This window comes from Lissotriton helveticus, chromosome 4_2 (assembly GCF_964261635.1).
Source record: "Lissotriton helveticus chromosome 4_2, aLisHel1.1, whole genome shotgun sequence".
NCBI lineage: Eukaryota > Metazoa > Chordata > Amphibia > Caudata > Salamandridae > Lissotriton > Lissotriton helveticus.
In genome coordinates, this window is record NC_136064.1 from 7364017 (window position 1) to 7389451 (window position 25435).

The 25435-nt window shown below is 45.4% G+C and overlaps 1 protein-coding gene across 1 annotated transcript in view; it reads right to left on the minus strand.

Moving 5' to 3' along the window:
- AMER1 (APC membrane recruitment protein 1) overlaps positions 1-17789 on the minus strand; it is a 63212-nt gene extending 45423 nt beyond the window's left edge. Inside the window, exon 1 of the mRNA XM_078640105.1 lies at positions 17660-17789. The gene's annotated coding sequence lies outside the window, so the exon portion shown is untranslated. The remainder of the gene's footprint in view (positions 1-17659) is intronic.
- Between the last annotated feature and the right edge of the window lie 7646 nt (positions 17790-25435).

The window sequence follows — 25435 nt, forward strand, 5'->3', positions numbered from 1 at the left end:
AATAAGGTCAGGAGGTTCTGATGAAAGCTCAGCGGCATTTCTGCACACATCAACAGAGCAGGAACATGTTGACCGTATTTTAGAGAGGAGTGTGGGGTCATAAAATCACATGTCGCCCATCCCATAGCGTTTCATTTTGTATAAATGGGGTAAGAGCACAAAAAGATTAAAACAGATTTCCCCAATTTAATACAATTTTCATTTACGGTGACCTTTCTTGCATCCAAAAAAACAGCTCAAGAGCTGTGGCCGAGCTCATCGAGCAGCAGTACCTGCTGGCATGGGAGTACCCCAAGGATAAAACATAGCACCATGTGAGGAGTAGTGTCCCCCTTTTAAGGGCAACTACATAAGTGGGACACAAGAATGCAGGAACCAGTAGGACTGGAACACCACCCTAGTATAGAGCTAACCGCTCTTAGGAGTAATACTAGATCATGCACTAACACGGACAAGGTAGGCAAATCAAAGTGTTTATGCTCATGAAAACACATGAGCACTGGGATAAGGTAGCAAACCCAGCCAATCTTGCTGATTAGCAGTCTGTAGTCAAACCGAAAGCATGCCTGTCATCTAGAAGCCAGGGTATTTCGTCTACAGCAATTTCTGCAATGAAAGCATAGCTTCAAGCCAGAAGTAGAACAGAAACAAAGAGTGATGGATGGGAATGTATACCATTTCCAACTGGGGGGAGGAAGTACAAGATATTAGGGGGGTCCACAAATATACTACATCAAAAGCCCCAAAATGCTAATGTGCACACACACCCTCTACCACAGCGCATTGGCATGAAACACTGAAATCAGTTGCAGTTCTATCAACAACGTGTCAGTGCTCGGATTCAAATCATCTCTCTAGGTTGCAGGTGAGTGGTGGTCATTGGGCCCAGAGAACCTGCAAGTAGCTCTCGACTGTCCCACGGGCAGTTACCAGAAAGACCATTGGCCTTCCCATCCAGCTCTAGCTGACTACTTATGCAAAGATGTGTTCTTCTGGTGGCTGGCCTGGAGTAGAAGAACTGTGTCATTCAAGTACCCAGCATCTTTAAATGGAAATGGTAATTTAGGACTTTTGCGTTTGTTAATCTTGTCTCAGGAAAAAAACAGAGGTCAGAAACTGAGCATGAACGAGTGTGCGAAGGGCTTTGGGTGGTTCCAATTCTTTTCTCCTTGGAGCGGGGGGGGGGGGAAGGGGGGAATGAAATTCTTGAATTAATCTCAACCACTGTGATACACTCCAGTCCATGTTTTTTTTATAGCTCACTTTTGAGGCCCAAAAAGCATGAACCTTGCCTGAAGTGGCTTTTGATCATGTTCAAAGAGGATGTAGCCCAATAGCTTGGGCTGGACTGTTCTGCTTAGAGGAAACCTAGTGTTAATTTCCCTATGATAGGGCTCCGTCAGTAGTCACACACGTGGTTACTGCCAGTCTGTAGCTGCAGTGCAGTCAGAACAGAGATGGACTACAACAAGAACCACAGTAAATACCAGTAGCAGAGATTAAGACAAGCATTGCACCATCACTTTTCTGTTGTTACTTTTTTCCTCCCAGCTCCAACCTCTCAGAGTGACCTTAAAGTCTGAAAAGAGATGGGCGTTTCCAATTAAAGAGGCTAGGCCGATAAAAGCTTGAGTTGAACACTCAATCTCCTGCTCGGTCGAATTCGGAACGAAAGGGAAAAAACATAAGGAGCAGAGATCTCCACATACATACACACCCAACCCAGTGAGGAGCTCAAGTGTACATACAAAGCTGCTGCAGAAACTGATCAAATGTATTATATGGATCTGCTACCTCTACTGATGATGCACGCAGGCCAGAAACAAAGACCGGCGAGTTACTGGAGCAGAAAAGGATAAACCATGCAGCACTTATGCAAATGATTTTCCTCATAATAAAAAAAAGAATGTCCTTTTCAGGTCTTTTGAGTGACGAGAGAGGTCTAACAACTCGACTGCCAAACCAATGCAGTTAAAGACTTATTCTGCTTTCTGAACAGACTCCTGTATTTTATCCCCAACTGACCAGCACAAACACGCCTTCAATTGTAACCAAAACAAACTCCCTGTCACTATATCCTACATGACATGAAACACTTTGAAGAGCCCACCACATACAGCACTATAGCCGATCAACTTAAAATACTGCATCATCCTTAGCTCACCAACTCAGCGTTATTCATTGCACAATTACTCTACAAATACTGGAGTGGGGAGCTTATAAAGAGTTCCTAAAATCTGAAGATCACACAAGTAACAACGCTTTTTGTGGTCAGGGAGGAAGCCGGGATTCAAATTCCAAGACTCTGCTTCGAGTCTAAAAACAAAAGTTACACGTAACAACAGCAATCATACAGACCCATCACAAAAAATCCGATCTCAATTAATGCAAAACCTTGTTTGGCATACATAGTCGTTTTACCTCCCCGCTCTCTTGCTACTTCTGCTTTTGCATTATGAAAAGTAGAACTGTGTTTCTCGCATAGATAAAATAGTGTTTGTTCAACTGTCTTGCCTTTAGAATAGATTTTAAGAAATTGCATTATGCTTTTCTCCTTCACCAGCCTTACATTATTATGAGAATCCTTGCTAGAAAGAAATGCTTTTCCTCCGGCACTTCGAAATCATGAAAAACAAAAACAAAAAAAAAATCACCATGCGCTGCTCAATGTAGTTTAAAATGAGGTTAGAATTGGATTATAGGTACAGACTGAAAAGTTAGGTGATCAAACTCTAATTTGCAATATAAAATGGGACAAATCAGCGCCCAGCTGTGACATAAGGTGTAGCACCCCTTCTGAAGATGCATGACGTGAACTATGCTGGCGAATCTTAATTGGAGGAGCCTCGTTAAGAATAATTTCAATAACAGCAAGTTTGGGGATGGGTCAAATACATGCCAGAAGCTAGGTATCCTACACCCCCACATGTTATATCTGATTACACTTCTGTTGAAAGATGGGCAGGCTGTTCTATGGAATTGGCTCTTTGATTCTGGTCTACTGGGGATGTAAAATTTATTTTCAATAAAATACTCAGAATTAAAAAAAATATCTTTTGTTACATATGTGACACGTAAAAACCAAGAACGTGGATGGTCAGTTTTAGCATGAGCCTACCAGACACCACAAGTTGCCTGGTTGCAAACTATTGCAGGCTTACCAAGAAGTTATAGGAACTGGTCAGTTGCTTACCACATTTTGGCTTCATTGGCACTCACATTTGATGGCTTTCTTTGTCCATCTTGTGTTTGTCCATCCCCTGGAGCATAGCCTCTTTACTATTTCTCACAGGCTGACCTTTATCCTTACACTGCTCACTATTAGGGAACTACTATTGTTTTCGCTTAAGAGCTCCATGAAAGTGCATTTGTTTTCCAACTCTCTCCCTCACAAATTACTGCTGTCCCCTTCCCCTTTACAAATTGCCTTTCAGCTACTGTTTCAGTCATTAATTTTTGTTTTTTTATTTACCAATCAACCTCAGAATGCTAATTTTAAAAAATGACACTGTGCATCATTTTGTATGCAGAAAGACGCATTGGCATGTCATCATTGCATTTGTGTGCTTATAAAATGATAGACATTGCAGTTACATTAATGTCCTTTTTTGTCACTTTTTTTGTAGGCCATTCTGCAAAAATCTTGCTGATGTGGCAAAGCAATGGCAGAGTCAACAGGTTCCAAAGGCAAGACCTATTGGCTTTGTCAATGCTTCTTAATTCTAAAAGCGGTGGCGATTAGTATGGAGGAAACAAATCTGTTCTCTATAATACTTTGTCAAACCTAAAGTATTGACATTCACAATGATAACATCTCGGAATAATATTTGACTGTAGTGTTAATATGGAATAGGATGCATTTGTCGACTAAAATTATATCTCGTCCTTATGAATAGATTCGCCCGTTGTGAACTCTATATATTTGCGAGTCGAGGTTGATGTAAATAGGCCCTCAGACTAAGGCCCAGGATTGCTGGTTGACAGATCACAAGTGGGAGTGTGTGTAGCTAGCAGGCTCAGGCAGGAAACGCTTTATCAATCTCATAGTTCGAAGCAGCAACATTACAAAAGGGTCAAAAGATATTGGCCCAATAAAGCGCACTTGGCTGGAGGGAGAACGCGTGTTCCCCAAAACACCATAAAAGTTAGATGCCACATGAGTTAGTAATACATAGCCAATCAGGGCTTAGGCTCCCCATGCCGGACATCAGGACATGATTGCCACTGGCCACACTGTGTCTACGCGAGGTAGAGACCCAGATGTGGTAGCCATTAGACAATTATTTTATGACTCCAAAGGGGGCAACCAACATTCCTCACCATATATGGTACACCGTAACCCTTTACAACCTGCAGAAAATTGTATAAGAGACTACATAAGAACCAGCGGTGGCCCGTGCAGGTAAGAGTGGTAGGGCAGTAGGGCCAGGTGTGTGTGTGTGTGGGGGGGAGGGGGGGGATGATTTTGACAGACGATGACGAGGGAAAATTAAATAAAGAATTAATTTTCTGTCATCATCGCTCATCGACTTTAGGGAAAACTTGGAACCAGGAAACTGGGCGTAACTTGTGTGTGGCCAAAAGGGACGGTAATTCACAAGTTATTATGTTTTCGCTGATTACCATCTTTGTCTAGGAGCGAATATTGGCAGACTATTCAGCTCACTTAGTAACGGCAGACGTGCTATGAGGGGCTAAAATAATTTGATAATTTTCTTTTAGCTATTCTTGAGTTGTTGTAGTTTGTATGTGGTGATGTGGTGCAGTTTATTACCGGCAAACTGTATTATGTGCCAAATCCAATTTGGTGTAGATAATATTTCAACATTGCATTTTTGCCCTATGTTGCAATACTAGATATGCATTGTTATATTGTGTTTATTGAAATGTTTATGGTGAACTGTTTAATGCATCATTATGAATAGCACTGAGATCCTAGTAGTAGTTTTTAAGAGTGCATCACGTAAATTTGCCCCCACGATTAGAACAAACAAAAATCCCAAACTATTTGAGTTGTACTTGTCCCAAAAAATTCTTAAATAGTCATGGATTCTTCTTTAAAGCACAAAGAAACTAGGTTCCACACACAGATAAAGAAACTTAATACGTTTTGCCAAGAGTGGCATTTGCACACACAAGCACACACACTTTCCTGGCCTAAAGAGGGAACATTTAACACAAACATAATTGTGCATCAAAACTCATAAAGACCACATTTTTCAGGTCAAAAGAGAGAGGCATATTAAAAGTTATGGGCCAGCCCTACAATGCTGTTAGCGGAAAAAACTTCAGCACCTCCCCCACCTTACACAGGGATGAGTGTCCTCACACAGGCTCCCCTGCATTAGGTTACTCAAACCAAGCAGTAATAGAAGCGAACAAGCCCCCGCCCCCCCCCCCCCCCCCGGAAAGAAGGTCAGTTAGGGATAAGCCTGAGAGAACCAAAACCAAGCAAGCCCAGATGCCTCCAGTGCAGCCCAAGTCCGTAGGGAGCATCCCCAAAAGTTTGACTACCCATTCACAAAGCTAAACATGTGACCCCTCAGGGGCAATTAAAACACACACTCCCACCGGTTCAGGCGGGCACAAACGAGTGTCAGGGAAGTTTGTGGCAGTTTTGATAGCGAGCTCAGGAGAGGAAGGGAACTCCAGTCCCCAGGGATCCAAAAACAAGAGTGGGACCACAAGGTTTGCCCAGGTAGCAGAGGAAATTAAGGGTGAACTCGAGAGCACAGCCAAGTCAACAAAAACAGAGTGTAGTTCAGAGCAAGAGAGATAGGCTCGATGGGGCGAGGAAGGGAGGTGTGCGCTCCTGCTCACGAGAGAGAGAGCACACAACCAGGAATTAGAGCAAGAGCACAGAATATCGCGCTTCCTACATGAGGGAAGCGGAGATAGGTACGGGGCAGCACTGGGATGAAACAGAGGTAGATGAAAGGTTACTAGTAGGGCTCAGAGTCACACTGTCCAGTTGTCAAAGGAGAATGGGTGACCAAGAAATATGGGATCAAGGCAGCCTGGTGCTCCACCACCCACGACGCAGGAAAAACAAAATGGCACCTTTGTGTGTACACAAGTAGAACATCCACACAGGTGCACGACAAAGCTAGAACTACCGGCAGAGAGCTAATAGCAAAAGGGGGAGGCAAGATTTTTGTGTACCCATTTTGCAACCTGTTTGCAGATCGGACTGAGAAAAGGGACAAGTATGACCAGTCTTGGCGTAGGGAAGGATCATTTAAGCCCGAGGACATGGCGGAGGACTGCATCAGTCAAGAAGGTGGAAATCCCAACTGGAACTTCCCCTACATGCAGCAATGCCTCACAAGGTGGGAAAATTATGTCGAGAATAAACCCGTAGGGTCATCCAGATCGAGAATGTGTCCATTACTGCAGAAGGGCACGGAGGGGGTTATATACGTGCCATGGGCCCAGATGGACAAATAGGGACTAAGAACAAAGGTACCGTTGTTGCTGGATGGGGCAGAGAAATGGATTACATGCTTTGAGAAGAACACCACTGGTGCCATCCTAGTGATAGGCAAGATTAAAAGTCTTTTAAGCAGCCCAACTGGTGAACAGAAAAACATGGTGTTCATCCAAGCTTGCATTCCAGCAATAACGCCAACAGAGACCCAGCAGGACAGGCCGTATTTATTTCGTACCAGCACCGGATATGGGGCACCCATGGAAAAATATTACCTGACCGCCCAAATACAGGAGAGCTAATGGAAGAAACCATGAAGCTAGAAGAACGCATGAATGATTTCTTAAATAGAATGAGGAAAAGAAGGAGACAGGAAACCGGACAGCTGTGAGTTAACATGGGCCCCACAGTAACATTTTCCTAAAATATTTTGAGGAATGGGTTACTCCCCGAAACATAGAACAGACTGGACAGCATAGTTGGTTTAGATACAAAACCCTGGCAGGAAACGCAGGCTCATATACTCCACTACCATAGGAAAATGCAAGAAAAGGATAGAGAACAGCAGGAGCAGAACCAAAGAGAATGGGCAAAATCAGTGCAGCATAAGCTGTAAAAAACACTGCACTCGAGGGAGCAGCTTTGACGGCAGCCATACAGATGGCGCCAGCCTCAATGGAGACTCCACCGCAAAACTTTAGAGGGTTCCAACGGGCTATGGTACTAGTGGCCAGGGAGGATGGCAGCAACCAGACGCTAGGGAATGCTACTATTGTAAAAGGCTGGGTCACCTGGCAGAGAGATGTCCTCTAAAGCAATACCATGAGCAGCAAAAGTATTAGAGACTATCCAAAAAGGGCCAGCCGCCACAAAACACACCACAACAGAATATGGGTAAAGTCTCACCTCAATACCAAAAACAGATTAATCAGAAGACAGTCTACAACAGTCGCAGGAAGTTCCGCCGGGCACCACACAACCACAGCAGAGGCCAAGTAATTGGGTAAGTGCGTGGCAGCATCGTCCACAGATAGGGAAGCCAGCACATCAGGGACCGGGGCCACTACCCAGGCAAGGAGTGAGAGTCAATCAATCAACAGAGTGTGTGGAGGCAGGGCAAAAATGTGCAGTAAAATAAACCCCAGTACAAGTAGGATTTACCCCAATGACTAACCCCCAGTAGTTTACCTTAGACTATAAAATAACAAGCATCCACTTACCCTTTTCCTAAAAACCAGTACCAGATTAAACAAGCATTTGCAATGCAATAGGTCTTGCATTTGCGAGACTTTAAGCTACTGGCATTGTAAATGACATATCTTTTATGTATGTGTTTATTTAAAAAAAACAGATAAATAAAAGGCTTTGTCATTTACAATGCCAATAGCTTAAAATTTCGCAAAAGCGAGACCTATTGCATTGCAAATGCTTGTTTTTAAGGGAAGCGGAACACTGAAGGGTTGGAAGACATACCACTGTCATTTACAACGCCTAGAAACCAACACCGTGCCGCATGACAGGCTGTATGCAAAGCTATTGCTGTGGGAGGTGTCTGCGCAAGTCAAGTCTCGGGAACCAATATTGTGTGCGATAGTGCACCCCTGAGCTGAAAAACACCCCTCACCCCACTGTCACCTAGCTCGCTGCGTTTCCTTTTGCGTGGGGCGGGAGCATGCAGTATATAATCTCTACATCCGTTCTTTACACGAAAACACTTCAGTCACTTTAGAAACATCTAGCTCCGTGTTTAAAATAAGCACCAGGCACTAGATCGGCTAAGGTGCTCGCATTAACCTAGATGTGTAACGCTTCCCTGAAAAGGTGCAGCTTCTACTAAAGCAGAGTGAGTTGGTGCGGAAAAAGTAACCGCCTGAAAGGGTTACATTTTCCTGCACAGCTGGAGTTGGAGCCTGGAAGGACGCAGCTGAACCCTAGGAGTGGCGGGAGGAGGGGGAGGAGGAGTAAGAGCCTGGGAGGGCTGGTGTTAAAAACAAAAACAACACAGACCCCCAGGGTGTGAGAAACATTACAAACGTTTGGCTGTTGCTGGTTTAGGGACTGGTGGGTGGAGGAATTTATCATAGTGCTAGGTGGGGGTTGGGATTTTGCTAATTGTTTTTTGGTGAGACTTGTCTGCTAGGCATGGTATAATGAAGTGCAAACGCAGTTTCCGAGCAAGAGGCCGTGGTTTTCCAGGACCCTCAGATTTACTGACCGAGACATCTTACAAAATGTGCTTCTTAATTCACGGGGCAGGTAGACATTCATTAGAGACGCACAAACGTTGGAGGCACCTGCGCTTTACTTTAACATGGTTAAAAGGTAAATCGCGGGTGCCGCGATTGCTACAAAAGTAAAGAAATTGACAAAAATCTATTTCTTTACTTTTTCAACAATCGCGGCACCCACGCTTTACCTTTAACCATTATTATTTCTATTCTTATATAGCGCAGGATTCGACCCCCAAAGGGGTATCTCCGTGCTTATGTTAACCAAACTTTAACCATGTTAAAGTAAGGCGCGGGTGCCGTAGTTGCAACAAAAGTAAAGAAAGACAAGCATTTGCAATGCGGCTGGCTGCCCGGTGCGAGGCGACACTTCGGGGACGGCTCCTGGGGTGTGATGGTGCTGCTCCTGATGTAGGGACCTGTCACCGCTGGTGTCAGTGCCCGAGACAAACATAATTAATTTTCTAAGCTTCCACAGTGTCCTTATCTCGGCTCGAGTTACCTTGATGTCACAAGAGTTGTGACGTAAAGTCGCGAGACTGGTGCCGTGAGCCCATCGGCTGACGGCAAAGTAGCAAGTCTGCACGAATGCAAAAAAAAGTGCTTCAGAGACAGTATTAACACAGCTAGTATAACACTGCATGTAAAAGATCCAGTCCGGGTGGGCGGGGCCTAAAGGAGACAAGGCATTAACAAGGAGAGACTAAAAAGCCTCACTCACAATCGAAAGCGAGCATGAAGCACGAAAGATGACCCAGCCAATGGAAAGAAGGGGCGGTGCCGACACTCCACTTCTGAAATCGGCTTGATTACAAGAACCCTCGCAGAACGAGTAGCACATGTGCGCTGCAACGCAATTCTGCGAGACCTAAAAAAGACTAATAGACAGCCAAAGGAGCTCAAAATTTGTACATGCATCTAAACTCAGAGCTGCTGAGAGCTTGTCAAACAGGGGTCCACACCAAGTTCGTCATCAAAGGTGATCTCATTAAGCCCCACTCTGCTGCTGATCCCCCAGGACAGGGTTCGCTGGCCACGCCCTTGGGGCTGGCCAAACTGACGAGGGGTGTCACAGAAAATGATCTAAAAGAAGACCCCCAGTCCCACGGCCAGCAACCAGCATTCCTCACCATATATGGTACACCGGAACCGTTTACAACCTGTTGAAGATTGTATTAAATATGGATGCCATTGAGCAGTCATCAGACCCTGTGACTGTTCTCCCAGCCGTAACGTTTAATTAAACAAACTTTTCCTGTTTGGCCAAACACCTCATCTTCTGCTTTTAAAGGGATTTCTGACTCGAGCAACAGTAGCATCACAACTCATTGTTGCTCGAGTAACCCATATCGAAAGCAATTAAATCAGTGTTTAGTTCTAAACTATGAAAAGACTGGAAAAACACTGACAGGTCCCCTTGTTGAACATATGGATGAATTTTACAATTTAATAATGCATTTTTTGGCTTCTATAAAAAGACAGTATTTTTTTAATTAATTTTTGGAGCTGCAATCAATTTGACAGCAAGAGCAGTTGGTTAATAGTATGATCCATATTGGCTACAGCTGCTTCACCATCCCCTGTGAGCTTCTTCCCAACTACTCTGTAGCACAGATCTTATGTGCCTCAAATCTACCACACAATTTGACCAAACTCCTCTAAGTTTGAATTTAGAAAGAATATACACATACATCAAATGTAACAAAACAAAATGAGACTTTAACCCTCATGCCAGACATGGGTCACATTCAAAGGCATTGATTTACCACACCTTGATATCTGTTCAAAAAGTACTACCAGTACTTTACAAAACAGCTAAATACATATGTTAACCTTCAGAGGCTTAAATGAGTCCTGACTATCTGTAGCTGGAGGTAGATTTAAGCCCAGAACATTCTTCTATGACACATGTGCTCTTCCCCTGCACCTTCTCTTTGTATAAGGATACAGCTTAGAGTAATGAGCAGATACAAACTCATGAGGAGAGGAAGCTGCGTGTGGGGGGGCATATTTGCCATGTGAGTAGAGAAAATGGAATAACAACCAGTTTGTGGTTGGTGCCAACATTTAAGAAACTATATTTGGCTTGGTGTTTAAGTACACAGTTCTTGTTCAATTATATGAAAATGCTTCACTGAGCATCGACATAAAAAAAGAGCAAACTATATGCAAAACATGTTCAACAAGACATAACATAGTAAAATAAAACTTTCCATCCTGGTTCAGTGGGAATCAGGTTATATCCCGGACAGAAACATCATTGAATCTGCCTAATGTATTCTTAACGTAGTTCCCTATGCATTGATGCTGGGGTAGGATCTGCCTACTTGCAGCTCCAGACCATCTTTGATATGAACATCATTGAATCTGACAAATGTATTGTTTGCCTAGATCTTTAAAACATTGATGTTGGGGTGAGATTTGCCTCAAACAGATATGTTACGATTATGCTAGCCCCACCTTGAAATCGGTGACAAGTAACTAAATGGTAACAGATTCTGTTGGGGCCACATGGTAGATAACCCAAAACCAAATCACACCATGTATAATGCTCTACAAGATTATACGCCACAGTACCAAATAACATCAGCCCACATCGGGAAGACATTCAAAGTGTGTATGACATTGGTACTCATATCACTTATAACCCGATTCCCCACTGATCCAGGAGGGAAAGGGGTTTTTACTATGTCATGTCTTGCTGATTTTCTGTCCAATCTAATGTTTTGGGTTTATGTTAATGTGATAAGTTTATATATATTTTTGTATTTGTGCTATGTAATATATATGTATGTAAAAGCATATGGTTGTTATCCATGTAAGATTGTCACTTAGGTTTCAAGTGTCCATGTATGTCCATGGTCGTAATACATGTACAATTATTATTTAGGTTTTCTAGTGTCCAAGTAGGTCTTCAAAATATTGATTGTGTCTATGTCTGTTGTTTTACAGCCCTGAAGAAGTCCAATGTCTTGGACGAAACGCTGTGGCTGTCGACTGTATTTTCGGTTTTAATATGAATTTGATAGAACAATAAAAGAAGATTCGAACACATCAGCAAAAATCATCATTTATTGATTGGTCATTTTGCCTTTGTGATAGCTCATATCTAAATATTATATGGTGCAACTCCCCATTATGTTTGAATTTGTATAGTCCATTTTGGCCCGCATCTTGGCAGTGGGTGCATGGAGTGTGAGTGGTGTTCATCTTGTTATAGGTGAAGAATTTTGGGAGACTACGGGATAGGTGGGATCCTCTGTTTTGGGTTCCACTGTCCTGTCCAGTTCTTTTTATAAATGCAAAACATGCTTGGACATGGCGTTGTGGCACTATAAACCGGTTTCTTTGCTTTGGAGTAAGTGCATTCTGTGAACTAAGCAATAACACGCCTTTGGTTCCACGTCACAGATCATGTGCTACAAAGGGATTTGAAAACATTGCAAAATATATTTTTGCTACAAAAAATAAACTGCAAGCTAGGCATGCAACAGGAAGTTGGTTTTCTATTTTGAAAATACACACAAGCATGTGTTGTCACAAACAGAATTTAGCACATGCGTCTCAGACGAATGCAACCTGTACACGCAGCAGTCAAACACAGCATGGCCAAATCGATGCTTCAATACGGCGTTCGATAAATAGTGTAGCGTTCGTTAAATTACATTTAACATTTCATTTGGATAACACCAACGTGTGTTGTTTACAGCACACGGATACATAACGACTAAAAAAACTGCCGTAGCAAGATCAGTATAAATGAAAGATATATTTGTAGATTCATGGAGACAGCCATAAATTGCATTAATCCACGTTTAACCCAGTCACATGGCATGGATGTTTAAAAGAGCTTTCCTAATGCCGCAGTCACCTACATTTTATGCAGTGAGATCTGATGCACAAAGTGTGTATGTACTGGCCTAAATAGTGAATAAAAAGGAGGCGTGACTTACATGAAAACAAAGCATCTTCGGACAAGGAGACTACAGAATGCAAACTGTATGTATTGTTCAAGCATCCCAACAAAAAGAGGCCACACCTTCAGAGTTCTGAGCCAGGCAACTGAACTACAACGTGAGAAGCAATAAAGGAGCCTCTCTGGAAAAGATTAAATAAAGCACCGCAGAGTGGGAGGGCGAGCCCTCTTCCTCCTCCTGACAGCTGCTCCCGAGGCGGATTAACCACAACAATAATAACAAACCAGCCTGGAGCAGGCGCGGTGAACACTGGCTCCCCGGAGGCCCACTGCCTGGGAAGGGAAGCCTGCCAGCAACAGAGCCGACGCAAACCACACGCTGCAACCCGAGGAGCGGTGCTGGGGAGACGGGGCCGCCTGGAGCCAGCACAGGAAGGTCTACCAGCAACCGAGTCCTGTCACAAACCACACACTACTAGCCATGGCTCCGTCATGGAGCTGCAGGGCCTTCCTGCAGGAAGAACACAGAGACAACTCAGGAAGGCCCACCAGCAACAGAGCCCTGTCACAAACCACACACTACTAGCCATGGCTCCGTCATGGAGCAGCAGGGCCTTCCTGCAGGAAGAACACAGGGACAACTCAGGAAGGCCCACCAGCAACAGAGCCCTGTCACAAACCACACACTACTAGCCCTGGCTCCGTCATGGAGCTGCAGGGCCTTCCTGAAGGAAGAACACAGAGACAACTCAGGAAGGCCCACCAGCAACAGAGCCCTGTCATTATCCATACACTACTAGCCATGGCGAAGCAGGGCCTTCCTGCAGGAAGAACACAGAGACAACTCAGGAAGGCCCACCAGCAACAGAGCCCTGTCATTATCCATACACTACTAGCCATGGCGAAGCAGGGCCTGCCTGCAGGGAGAACACGGAAGACAGCACAGGAAGGCCCACCAGCAACAGAGCCCTGTCACAGACCACACACTACTTGCCATGGCAAAGCAGGGCCTGCCTGCAGGGAGAACAAGGAGACAGCACAGGAAGGCGCAACAGAGTCCTGCCATTATCCATACACTACTAGCCATGGCGAAGCAAGGCCTGCCACAGGAAGGCCCACCAGCAACAGAGCCCTGTCATTATCCATACACTACTAGCCATGGCGAAGCAGGGCCTGCCTGCAGGGAGAACATGGAGACAGCACAGGAAGGCTTTGCAGGAACCGAGCACTGTCATTATCCATACACTAGAAGCCAAGGCTCTCTCATGGAGAGACAGGGCCTGCACCCAGAACACGTCAAAGCAAAGGAAGGTCTATCACCAACCGGGCCCTGTCATTAACCACACACCCCTAGCCCAAGGCTCTCAAGGGGAGACCGGCCTGCCTGCACCCAGAACAGGGTCCCAGCGCAGATAAGCCGACCAGCAACAGTGCCCTGGTTGGGCTTCCAGACCAAGGCTCTCTCTTATGGAGAGCCAGGCCCGAGAAGCCCACCAGTAACCGAGCCGCAGTAGGGCTTCCAGACCAAGGCTCTCTCTCATGGCGCAGCAGGCCTGCCTGCAGCCATTACACGGTCACAACACAGGAAGGTCTGCCAGCAACGAAGCACTGTCACAAACCACACATGACTAGCCCAAGGGTCTCTCGGGGACTGCCTGCAGACAGAACAAGTTCACAACACAGGAAGGTCTACTAGCAACGAAGCACTGTCACAAGCCACACATGACTAGCCCAAGGGTCTCTCGGGGACTGCCTGCAGCCAGAACACGGTCACAGGAGGAAGGTCGACCAGCAACCCGGACCTGTCATTAACCACTGGCTGGATGCTGGGAAGGCAGAGTGCCTGGAGCCAGAACAAAGGACGGTCTACTCAAACAGCACCCGAGCCCAGTCACAATGCACAAGTTAAAGGCTGGCCATACAGAGCCTGCCTGAAACCAGCATACGGTCATCAAACCCACACTACAGCGAGAACTCATGGATCAGTAACGCATGCAAGCAACCAACCATTGCCACAAACCACAGGCTGTTTCCCCAAGGCTCGCTGGCATGGAAGGATGGCCAGCATCAACCCGAACAGAGCCATTCACAAACCACAGGTTGAATGCTGGCAAGTGTACTTCCTGGACCCAACACATGGTCGCAAACCACCAAACGGTGCAATCATGGGGCTCAGACCAGGGAGGTCTCCCAGCAGACGAGACGAGTTGCAGATCACAGACTGCTGGGCCCAAGGCTCACTCACTTGAAAATAACGTCCATCACAAGATGTAGCCACATATTAAATGCTTCAACCCACCTGGTCCCCACAATGGTGGCCTCACCAGATGGGACAACCACCAGAACCTGTAACGAAGGTACGCAACCTGGGCGTTATCTTCGATAACAAGCTGTCATTTCAGCAACATGCTAATGCAGTGGTTTCTTCTTCCTTTTACACACTAAAAAGGATAAAAAAATTAATCCCATACCTTCCTCCTCATGCAGGCAAAACCCTGGTCAGTACTCTGGTATTCTCCAAAACTGACTACTGCAACGCACTGTTTCTCAATGCACAACAAAAGGTCCTCAATAAACTGCAAACAGTGCAGAATGCAGCAGCCAGGACACTGCTATCCATCCCTAAGTTTGCATCGGTCTCCCCCTACATCCGACAGCTGCACTGGCTGCCGGTGAGGAGCCGTATCAAATTTAAAGCATTATGCATAGCATATAAGGCTATCCATGATCACGGACCCCTATTCTTAAGAAGAGCCTTTCGACCGCTTGAACACACAAGAACCTTGCGGTCATCCTCAGCACATTTACTTATGGTCCCCCGTACAAGAAGGGCCAACTGGGGCGACAAACGCTTCTCAGTGGCAACAGCCATTTTGTGGAACACACTCCCTCTACACATCAAGTGTGCTCCGACCCTTCTTAAATTCAGAAAGAAACTAAAAACCTGGCTGTTCCCTGCCTAAACCTCCCTACCCCCTCCCCATGAGAGTTCTGCATCTACAGCGCCGAGACACCCAAGGGTATTTGCGCGCTCTAAAAATTGCCAAAATAAATAAATAAATAAAGGAAGGAGGCCTCGTGTCCAACAGACCTCAGTCACAGGTGACAAGCCAGCCCCAGAGGCCCACAACCATCACCACACTGCAGGGCATAGATCAACTGCCTGGAAACCAGGTCCAGTCACAAACCGTGCGCTAAACCTCTGTTAGCCACTACTTTGAAAGGTACGTCTCTCTGCAGCCAGCAGCAAAGGAACACTTACATCACACAGTGGGATTGCGGGGCACCTGAGACCAGGGCCTGCCCAAAGACAGGTACAGAGCACAATCAACTAGGCAGAACTAAACGCTGCCCGCAACCTTGGACAAGAGTACACGTGTAGCCCCAGAGCACCAATGCATGAGGAGGGAGGCTTGCTATCACCACAAATCACAACAACAGCAGTCACCACAAACCACGGCCACTAGCATCAGCAGCGCGTGTAAACGCCTGCAGCCAAACTCGGTTACCACACGCACACACCCCTGCGTTCATGCAGAGAATAATTAAAACACCCGGCATCCTGCAACAACAGAGTCTTTAATTGTACGCCCCTCTCAGTCAGACACTTCTAGGGCTGCGTGCATCAGATATATCCTCCAGACATGTCTGAGTGGATTTATTAGACCAGACACCTCCTTCTGTCAGACAGATTGAAGTGGCTGTAATAGCCAGGGCTGTAAATAGACACCACTGCCGTTCTGACGGCCTCGGATACGGCATCTCTTTTTTTACCCATACAAGTCTAAGGGTTGTTACTGATGGGACACAGCCTGCAGCCATATCACTCTGAAAAGCTGCCACACACCTACTATACATGCGGGTACCTTTGATGAACTGTAAACATACACCTTCCTCGGTCGAGCAAGTCCCAGAGGGGCTGCAAACGATCGAATAACTTCCTCATTCACGCAGAAATTGAGGGACTAACAGCAAACACTTAAATCACTAGGACAAGTCAAATCTTGTTTTATAATGTGTATGGACGGTAGCTAAACGGGTATAGAACATGAACTGAACTGTAGCTGAACAAACCCTCCCTCGTTTACACTGTTATGTTGGGTCTGTGAAACATCTACAGCTAGCATACGTAAAATGCATACAGGTATACGAGCCAGTGACTGAATCAACAACCCCTCGAATACAAAGCATCAGAGTTTTTTGTTGTTGTTTTTTTTAACATGACTCTACCTCCTTTTGGAGTGGTGCTCAAAGGCAGAAATCTGAACGGGTGAAGCCAGGGGATACAGGGACTTCTTTCTGTTACTGGCGGGTAGATCGATGTAGTGTGCAAACTATTTAGGGGGTTTCCTCCCTATGGAGTGGTACTCAAAGGCAGAAATCTGAATGGGTTAAGGGGATACAGGGACTTCTTTAGGTGAATGGGCTGGGAGATAGATGGGACCTTTCCAATGGGTGCTTCAGTATGCAAACCCTGTAGGGCTGTTCAGGGTGAGATGAATACAACTAGAAATCCTTTTGGATGACCAAACACAGGGTTCTTTTAGAGATCTGCTCCAGCAAACTAAAAAACACGTTTAGTCCAGTCCACGTCTATATTTAGGAGAGAGGGTGTAAAGATGACTCGGAGGGGAAAAATAGAAGCACAGTTAAAACAGCAAATAACGTTTTTTTTGTCCTGGAAAATGCTGTTCAAGATTAGCTTTCATGGGCAGACATAAGTAACAGTTTATATTAAAGGAATGGATGCAAGATTCTTCTGAGAGAAGTAGGATCAGTCAAATAATCAAAGTATAGTGGGTGGGTGGCAGGCGAGGCCATACCTGTAACACGCATGGAATGGGGGGGCTACACCCCCTTCCCCCAACTCTTCTCTCCAACAGTTGCTGCCAGTAAAGGACCCCGGAAGCGCTATGAGGGGGTCTCAGAGCCGCTAAACTCGTACCTGTAAACCCCAGAGTGCCAGCCCGGAGCCCCCCCCTTTCAGCCGAGTCCTTAAAGCGGCGTACAACCCCACACACACACCCTGCCCTCTGCCTCCATGATCGTCTCCCCCTGTTACCCCCAGGTCCGGGGAGCCCACATTACCTGGGGTTTCCTGACCTCGGCATCGGGACTACCTGCTGTGCACGGACCTCGCAGCCGCCCCTTCGCCCACCGTAGTGACTAGTTGCCGCTAAGAGGAAGGAACCTTCGCAGCGGCGCTACACCACGTGACAAGTACGTCACGAAGCATCAATCCACCGGACAAAAAAAAGCCCAAAACGAGCGCAAGTCCTGCAAAAAGAGCCTGAACCAAACCCAACCCACCAAATTGCACAAAATGGTTACAAAAGCGACAAGAATGTTAAAGCAGGATGTTATCTCCTTGTCATTAAGTGATAAGAAATTGCATAAATTGAAAGAACAGATAGTGCTCGTTATTCAGCGTACAACTTTTCACCTCCTTTACAGCACTGTGCTACGTTTTGTCTAGGTTCGCCCTTAATTATACCACATATATTATACAAACGATGTTCACAAAGTTAAACCCCATGCATCATTTGTATTGGTTTATGCCTTGAAGTACAAACCTACCCTTCATTTATGCACAGGGGATGTGTCTCATATGGACTGGTGCAAACACCTCTTAAATCTGATGCAAAGCCAGTGCAACTAAAACAGCTTGGCCTGGATTTGTGACAGTCCTTATATCAATAAAACAAAGTGTATATTGTGTGATATGTTACGTATTATGTGGTTTACGCTCATGTGGGTGCCACACAATGGAATTTGTACTGGAAAATTACAAATCCCTTGCTAGATTGACCCAGACGGTGGGGCTGCTCTGGCCCAGACACTTTGCCAAACCTCGGCCCCTCCGGCCACAAGGGCTACTGAAACGCAGAGGCGCTTACTTTGATGGCAATGAAAAATTAGCAAAACATCGGAGGTTAGGCCCGGACTGGCCATAGCGGGCACCGGGCAATCCCCCGGTGCGCCGCAATGATGGGGGCCGGTTCTGGGGGCTGTTTTGTTACAGGGCCGTTTTTGCAGCATAGCTGTAAAATCGGCCCTGTAACAAAATCGGCCCAAAATCGGCCCCGCCAAAGAGCTCGGTCACACCCCCAGGGGTCCGGCCGAGCACTTTTCCAGGGCCGATTTTGGTTCTCAGTCCGGCCCTGGCAGAAGCCCGCGATTTCCTCCTTGAGGGAAGCGCTGCTTATCAAAGGCCCGGGCGGGCCCTATCAGGCCGCGCCGACCGGCGGAGGGGGCGTCATTCGAACCAGCTGACCCTCGTTTGGCTAATTGTCCGGGGCTGATTGGAAGTGGCGGCTGGGGCAGACGAGGCCCGGACAGGCCAGGAAGCCGCCGCTCTGCCCCAAGCCCTGGGATTAGAGCATCGCCGCGGGAGAGAAGATGCTGCTACATGAAGCTCCAAGGAAGATGCACAGCCTTCCACCTGGGGCAACTTTTTTCCCACATGAAACTCTGTTTATCGCTCTGGTGAGAGGCGCCCTCCTCCTTCCCTTTAAACTTTGTCTTTGACTTTGCTGCCTCCTGTTCTGCGAACAGCTGCCTTGGCGCCTGTGGAACTCCTGGAACTCCTCTACCCCAGCTCCTCATGGACGATGAGGCTGTGACTTTGCTGCGGACTGCCTTTCTCCCCCCGGACTTGCTGGCTAGGACAGCCCTCTTCCTGGACTTTCGGACTTGGACCTTTGTGCTCCCCGCCATTTTCTTTTTATGACTCGCTTCTTCTTCAACCTTTCTCCTCTGCCATTTTGGCGATCTCTGACCTCCCCCTCTGTCCTAGCGACCTTTCTATTGTCTCTCCTGTGGCCTCTGACACACTCCTCGCTGTCTTACTCGTTACTATCTGCTTCCCTCTCTCGTTTGTCTCACTTTCCTGCCCTTCTCTGTCCCTCCCTTGGTGCTGTGACTGCATCCCCCTCGGACCCCTCTTAATGGAACTCTGCTTTTCTGTATATAGAGATAACTCTAATCACTAGAATATGCAGTAGACCTTTGTACTCACTACCACTCCTATGTGACTCTTAGAGTATATCCATCCGTATCCCTTCCCTATGTATATAGAGATAACTCTAATCACTAGTATATGCAGTAGACCTTTGTACTCTCTACCACTCCTATGTGACTCTTAGAGTATATCCATTCTTATCCCTTCCCTATGTATATAGAGATAACTCTAATCACTAGTATATGCAGTAGACTTTTGTACTCTCTACCACTCCTATGTGACTCTTAGAGTATATCCATCCATAGCCCTTCCATATGTATATAGAGATAACTCTAATCACTAGTATATGCAGTAGACCTGTGTACTCGCTACCATTCCTTTGTGACTCTTAGAGTATATCCATCCGTAGCCCTTCCCTATGTATATAGAGATAACTCTAATCACCAGTCTCTTCTTTGTGTGACTTTACATCTTGTACATTTGCAATTTTTTCTGTTTGTATCTTTTATGTAATGCATGTAATCCTTAGTCCTTATGTTTTGTAATTGGTTCTTATGTAAAGCTCTCTGACACCGTCGGGTAAAGTTCGCGCTATATAAAATCGCATTAAATAAAATAAATTTAAAAAAATGGCAATTCAAGCTAGTTTTTTTTGCATTTGCATCATCAATGATGCCATCATCACATGACCCCTTATACATTTGATTTCACCGTTGTTTTACCCTTCACGCAATGCGGAACATTTGTTTTTCACCTAGCACTCTGATGCAAGAAGAATAGCAAAAGTAGGCCTCTTTTACCCTATGTCAGAATGCAATGTATATTTTTTTCAGTTTACACTTAAGTAGTGCAGGATATTATGAATAGTCTCATGCTTATGGGGCAGATTTGGTGACACTTTGTGCTGTGTTTGTGTTATAAAAGTGATGCAAACCAGCAAAAACTTCTTTTGTGCTGGAAAATAGCTGTAGAGGATCATCAAGTAGCACTATGTAGGCACTACCATGCATCATAAGGGGGTGCACCATTAATGGTACCTAGGCATTCCCATGCTGCCACCTATGCAAAATTTGCTTGGCACGCATCACACCGTTGTAGACAGATTGTGGGCTATACAGTTATTTAAATAATTGCCAAGAGTTTTGCTCAGCTTCAAAGGTGTAATTGTTAATAATGTTGGTATTGATATTGTTAATTAGTTCTCAAGTTGGAGAGGAGTTAAAAATTTGCAAGCATACGTGACAAGAATTTTCAATTCTATTAAAGACACGGAGGCGAGGATTATGCTGTCTCATTTCTTTACTAGAAATACTCAGCAGCCAATCACAAAACAGTAAAGAAAAAACACAACTACAATACCCATGAATACTCTGGGTATCACCTGGTAAACCATAGAGTAACCACACTATATAAGGTCCCATAGAGAATATCACATCCTCTTTCTTTTTCCATAGTAAAACAGTTCAAATTGAAGAATTCGCAGTCCAAAACGAAACCATGGATTAAAGGAAAACTCCATGAAGCATTAGTCCACTGGAAAGGAAGACGCGATGCTTGCAGCAAAAGCAGGGATCCTGGAACTGGAGACGGTCATCAGACAGAGGAAATGATCGTACAGGAATAACCTCATTTAGGATCAGAACCTGAAAAGAAATACAGAGTCGTAATACACCATTCCCACATAGTAGAAAAATGCGTAATAATCAGAAGGAGGGGGCAACAAGGAGTAGAAGTAAAATAATACACATTATACAGTTGCATGAAAATGGCAACAATATTATCACATTTGAAAACGCAATCAGACAAATTGGGTGGGATAATCCTCGCCTCTGTGTCCTTAATATAATTAAAAATTCTCGTCACATATGTTTGCAATTTTTTCATTCTATGTCAGGACTGGAGGCTCCAATTATGCTTGTTTAAAGCTGTGCCACCACTACAGACGCAATATCAACAATAGGTTTAAAGTAGAAAGATTTAAACATAGAATCAGATGACCAATCAGTGGCCTTCATTATATCAAGCAAACTCACTCCCATAGAAAAGGCTTTAGAAGCCATAGCCCCTCGTGCGGAATGCGCACCGAATGTGGAAACATCAATGCCTGCTTAATGCATGAGCCATCAAACCCATCTCGCTAACGTAGCTGGAGTCACAGGCCGAAAAGCAATTAACAATTGACCATGCTGATCCTGTCGAAAAGGAGCAGTACTCACCTCATAATCCTTAATACACTGAACCACACAAAGCTTCAGATAATTTGGAAAAGAGGGATATGTAACAGAAGACGTATTACATTTGGTGCGCCTGGAGATATTAAAAGTAACACTTTCAGGTGAAAAGGTACGACCAGCAAGATCCAGAGCCTGAACATCAGAGAACTGTTTGCACGAAACTAAACACAGTAACATCGTGAGTTTAGCCGAGAGTTGTTTGTGAGATAACAAAGAGTTGGAAGGCCAAGACTCCAAAAAACGCAAAACAACAGAAACATCCCATAAAGCTATATATTTTGGACAAGGCGGTTTTACCAGCCGTATACCCTTGATTAACTTAGAAATCAAAGGATGCTCCCCAGCAGGTTTGCCATCGATAGAGATATGTCCTGCAGAAATGGCAGAACGGAAATTATTGACAGTCCTATAAGCCAGACCTGACGAAGCAATAGAGGCCAGAAAATTTACAATTAAAGAGATATCCGCTAAAGCGGGATCCACCTCCCGTTGAGAGCACCAGCCACACCATGATGATGTAGGCCTCCACCATAAAATGCCAACAAGGGTAGTATCTCACAGGCAATTAGGGTGGAGACATCTACTTTGTAATATAAGATCATTGCCTAAGCATCACACTGAGGTTTGGGACCTCATTTCAACTTACCAATCGGATCTCTGTTTTCTGACAGAGACGTGGCTCAAACCCCATTCGGTCCCTGCTATTACTCTCGGGATCACTGTGGGATACAAAATAGTTAGATTGGACCACCCCATCAAGGTAGGAGGTGGCATAGCCATAGTGCATAGAAATAGTATAGCTATTTCTATCCTAGATCAGTATTGCACTACGGATCTAGAATTGATGATTTTTAAGATCGGTACTTCAGCAAAGATTAGCTGGAAAGGGGCTCTAGTATACCGCCCCCCAGACCCTTGTACGAAATTTTCGACCTCCTTGAGAGAGGCATTGGCCCCACATGTTAGTACAGGCAGAGATTTCCTACTGGTAGGGGATTTCAATATCCATAGTGAGTTGAAAGATAATGTGGAGGCTCAATCTTTATTGACGACCTCTCACTATTAGGTCTTACACAACACAACACTGGACCCACGCACCAGGCGGGTCATACTTTAGACCTTGTGCTCTCTAACTCACCTGTAATTGTATGTCACACACCAAAACAGGTTAGCTGGGCTGATCATTTCATTTTAGAATTCACAATGTCCAACCCTTGTAAATCCCTCAATAATCCATTGCCTCTACCAGAGAAGCGGAGACAGTGGCATAAAGTGTCTCAAGAGGTTTTTAAGGAGGTTTTTGTAATGCCTAACATCTTACCAACTGAAAATATTGAGGTGGCCTTACGGAAATATGAATTAGCTATTCATTCAACAGTGGAACATATTGTCCCTATGAAATCTTATAAACCACGAGCAGCTCAAAAGCAGGAAGTTTGGTTTTCAGACGATCTGCGAGGTCTCAAACGAGCAGCTAGGAAACTTGAGAAGGCCTGGAGATCCTCACATCAGGAAGCGGATAGAACATGTTATCAGACAGCACTAAGCTCCTATCATAAAGCGATCAGAGCTGCTCGCAAGGATTACATTGCATCTCAACTCTTAGCTGCCGGCGTTGCCCCTAAGGTATTATATCAGATTTTGCAGACCTTTGTAAAACCTGCTGCCTGCGAAAGCATAGATATATCATCTCAACAGCTATGTGATGTATCTCATGCTTTCTCACAGAGAAAATAAATAGGATTTATGACAAAATTATAGATTCTAATCAATTTACCTGCCAGTCTAAAGCTCCATCCCATGTCAAGGAGGGAATAAGTACTGGCATGCTCTCTAAGTTTCCGGATATCTCTTTGAAGGAGGTGGAAAACCTGGTGAACCAAATTAAAAGTGGTTGCCCATCTGATCAGATTCCAGCCAGAATTATGCCGATGGTTGGCAGGGTGCTCGGTCCTGGGATTCAGGGCCTTGTCAACCTCTCGCTTGCTGAGGGCTGTGTCCCACGCAAGTGGAAAAAGGCACTAGTGAGACCAATTCGGAAAAATACGTCCGTCCCTTGGACGGATTTTTCCAATCTTAGACCCATATCTCTGCTTCCTTTCCTGGGCAAGATCATGGAGAAGCATGTGAATAAACATGTTTCGAACTATATAGAACAATCTGGGAGCCTGGATTACTCTCAATCCGGCTTTAGGCCAAATTATAGCACTGAATCGGCCCCGCTGTCGGTAACGGACAATCTCCGCATGTACCAGGACAATGGTTTCTCGGTCGTCCTGGTACTGCTAGATTTATCGGCAGTGTTCGATACGATATCACATAACATCTTGATTGGACGTCTTGCAGAGATTGGGCTGAAAAATAGGGCACTGGCCTGGCTGAAGAGCTTTCTTTCCGAACGCACTCAATGTGTGAACATGGGGGCGTTTCGGTCAGTAGAGGTATAAATCACCAAGGGGGAGCCACAGGGCTCATGTTTGAGCCCAACTCTTTTTTAACATCTATGTGGCCCCCCTGGCGAGGATTATGAGAGCCTTCGGTTTCATCCTAGTGTCCTATGTGGATGACACTCAGCTTCTCTTTCCGTTCAAATCTCTCACCTCGGAGGTGAAACAATCTTTCTCCGAAGGTATGAAGGCGGTCTCCCAATGGATGTCTTGGAACTTCCTTCAGTGCAATGTAGGCAAGACGGAGGTCATGCTGTTCGGAGAAGGCAAGTTACTATGGGCCCCAGATTGGTGGCCGCCAGATCTTGACCCGGTTCCCGAACCAAAAGAGGTGGTGAAGAACCTAGGGGTCCGCTTAGATCAGGAGCTATCCCTAAAGCAGCACGGAAATAATATACTAGGATCATGTTTCCATGTGATAGGACTCCTCCGCAATGTATTTCCGCTAATCCCCGACTCTACAAGGAAAACTTTGGTGCAGGCCCTGATACTCAGCCGGCTCGACTATTGTAACGGACTATTGGCATCTGCAAATGAAGAAGTATTGGGCAAACTTCAAGTAGTACAGAACACTGCTGCCAGATTGGTCCTCAATGCACCCTCCAGGTCTCCTTCAAAACCCCTCTTGGAAAAGCTGCACTGGTTGTCAGTCCGCCAAAGAGTGAAGTTTAAGACCTGTTGTGTGGTCCACAAGGGTTTACATGGACTTGGACCCTCCTACTTATCAGAGAAATTCACCCCATATGTTCCTGCCCGTACCCTTAGGTCGAGCGATCAGCTGCTCCTCGAGTTCCTAGGATTAGAAAGGCAAGGCAAGGAGGCAAAGCCCTATCAGTGGTTGGGCCTGTATTATGGAGCAAGCTTCCACTTTTGCTGAGGCAGTGTCCGGACCATCTGACCTTAATAAAAAGGCTTAAAACATTTTTATTTCAAATTTGACACGGCTTTGAATTTTTCCACTAGGATCATCTTTCTTTTATGATTGGCTACCCCCCCCCCTCTTTTTCTATCTGTTACTGGCGTTTTTTGGGTGCAGAGATACTCCTTCGGGAGTGGATTCAAGCGCGATATAAACCCACAAATAAACAAATAAATAAATAAATAAATTGTTTCCAAGCTGAAGCATAACGTTTGTGTGTGTTAGGGGACCAAGCCTCTCTGATAAATCTGGCAGCGTTTCTAGAAAGGCCTGGGATCTGCCAGCGTTCCCCAAAACCCACCA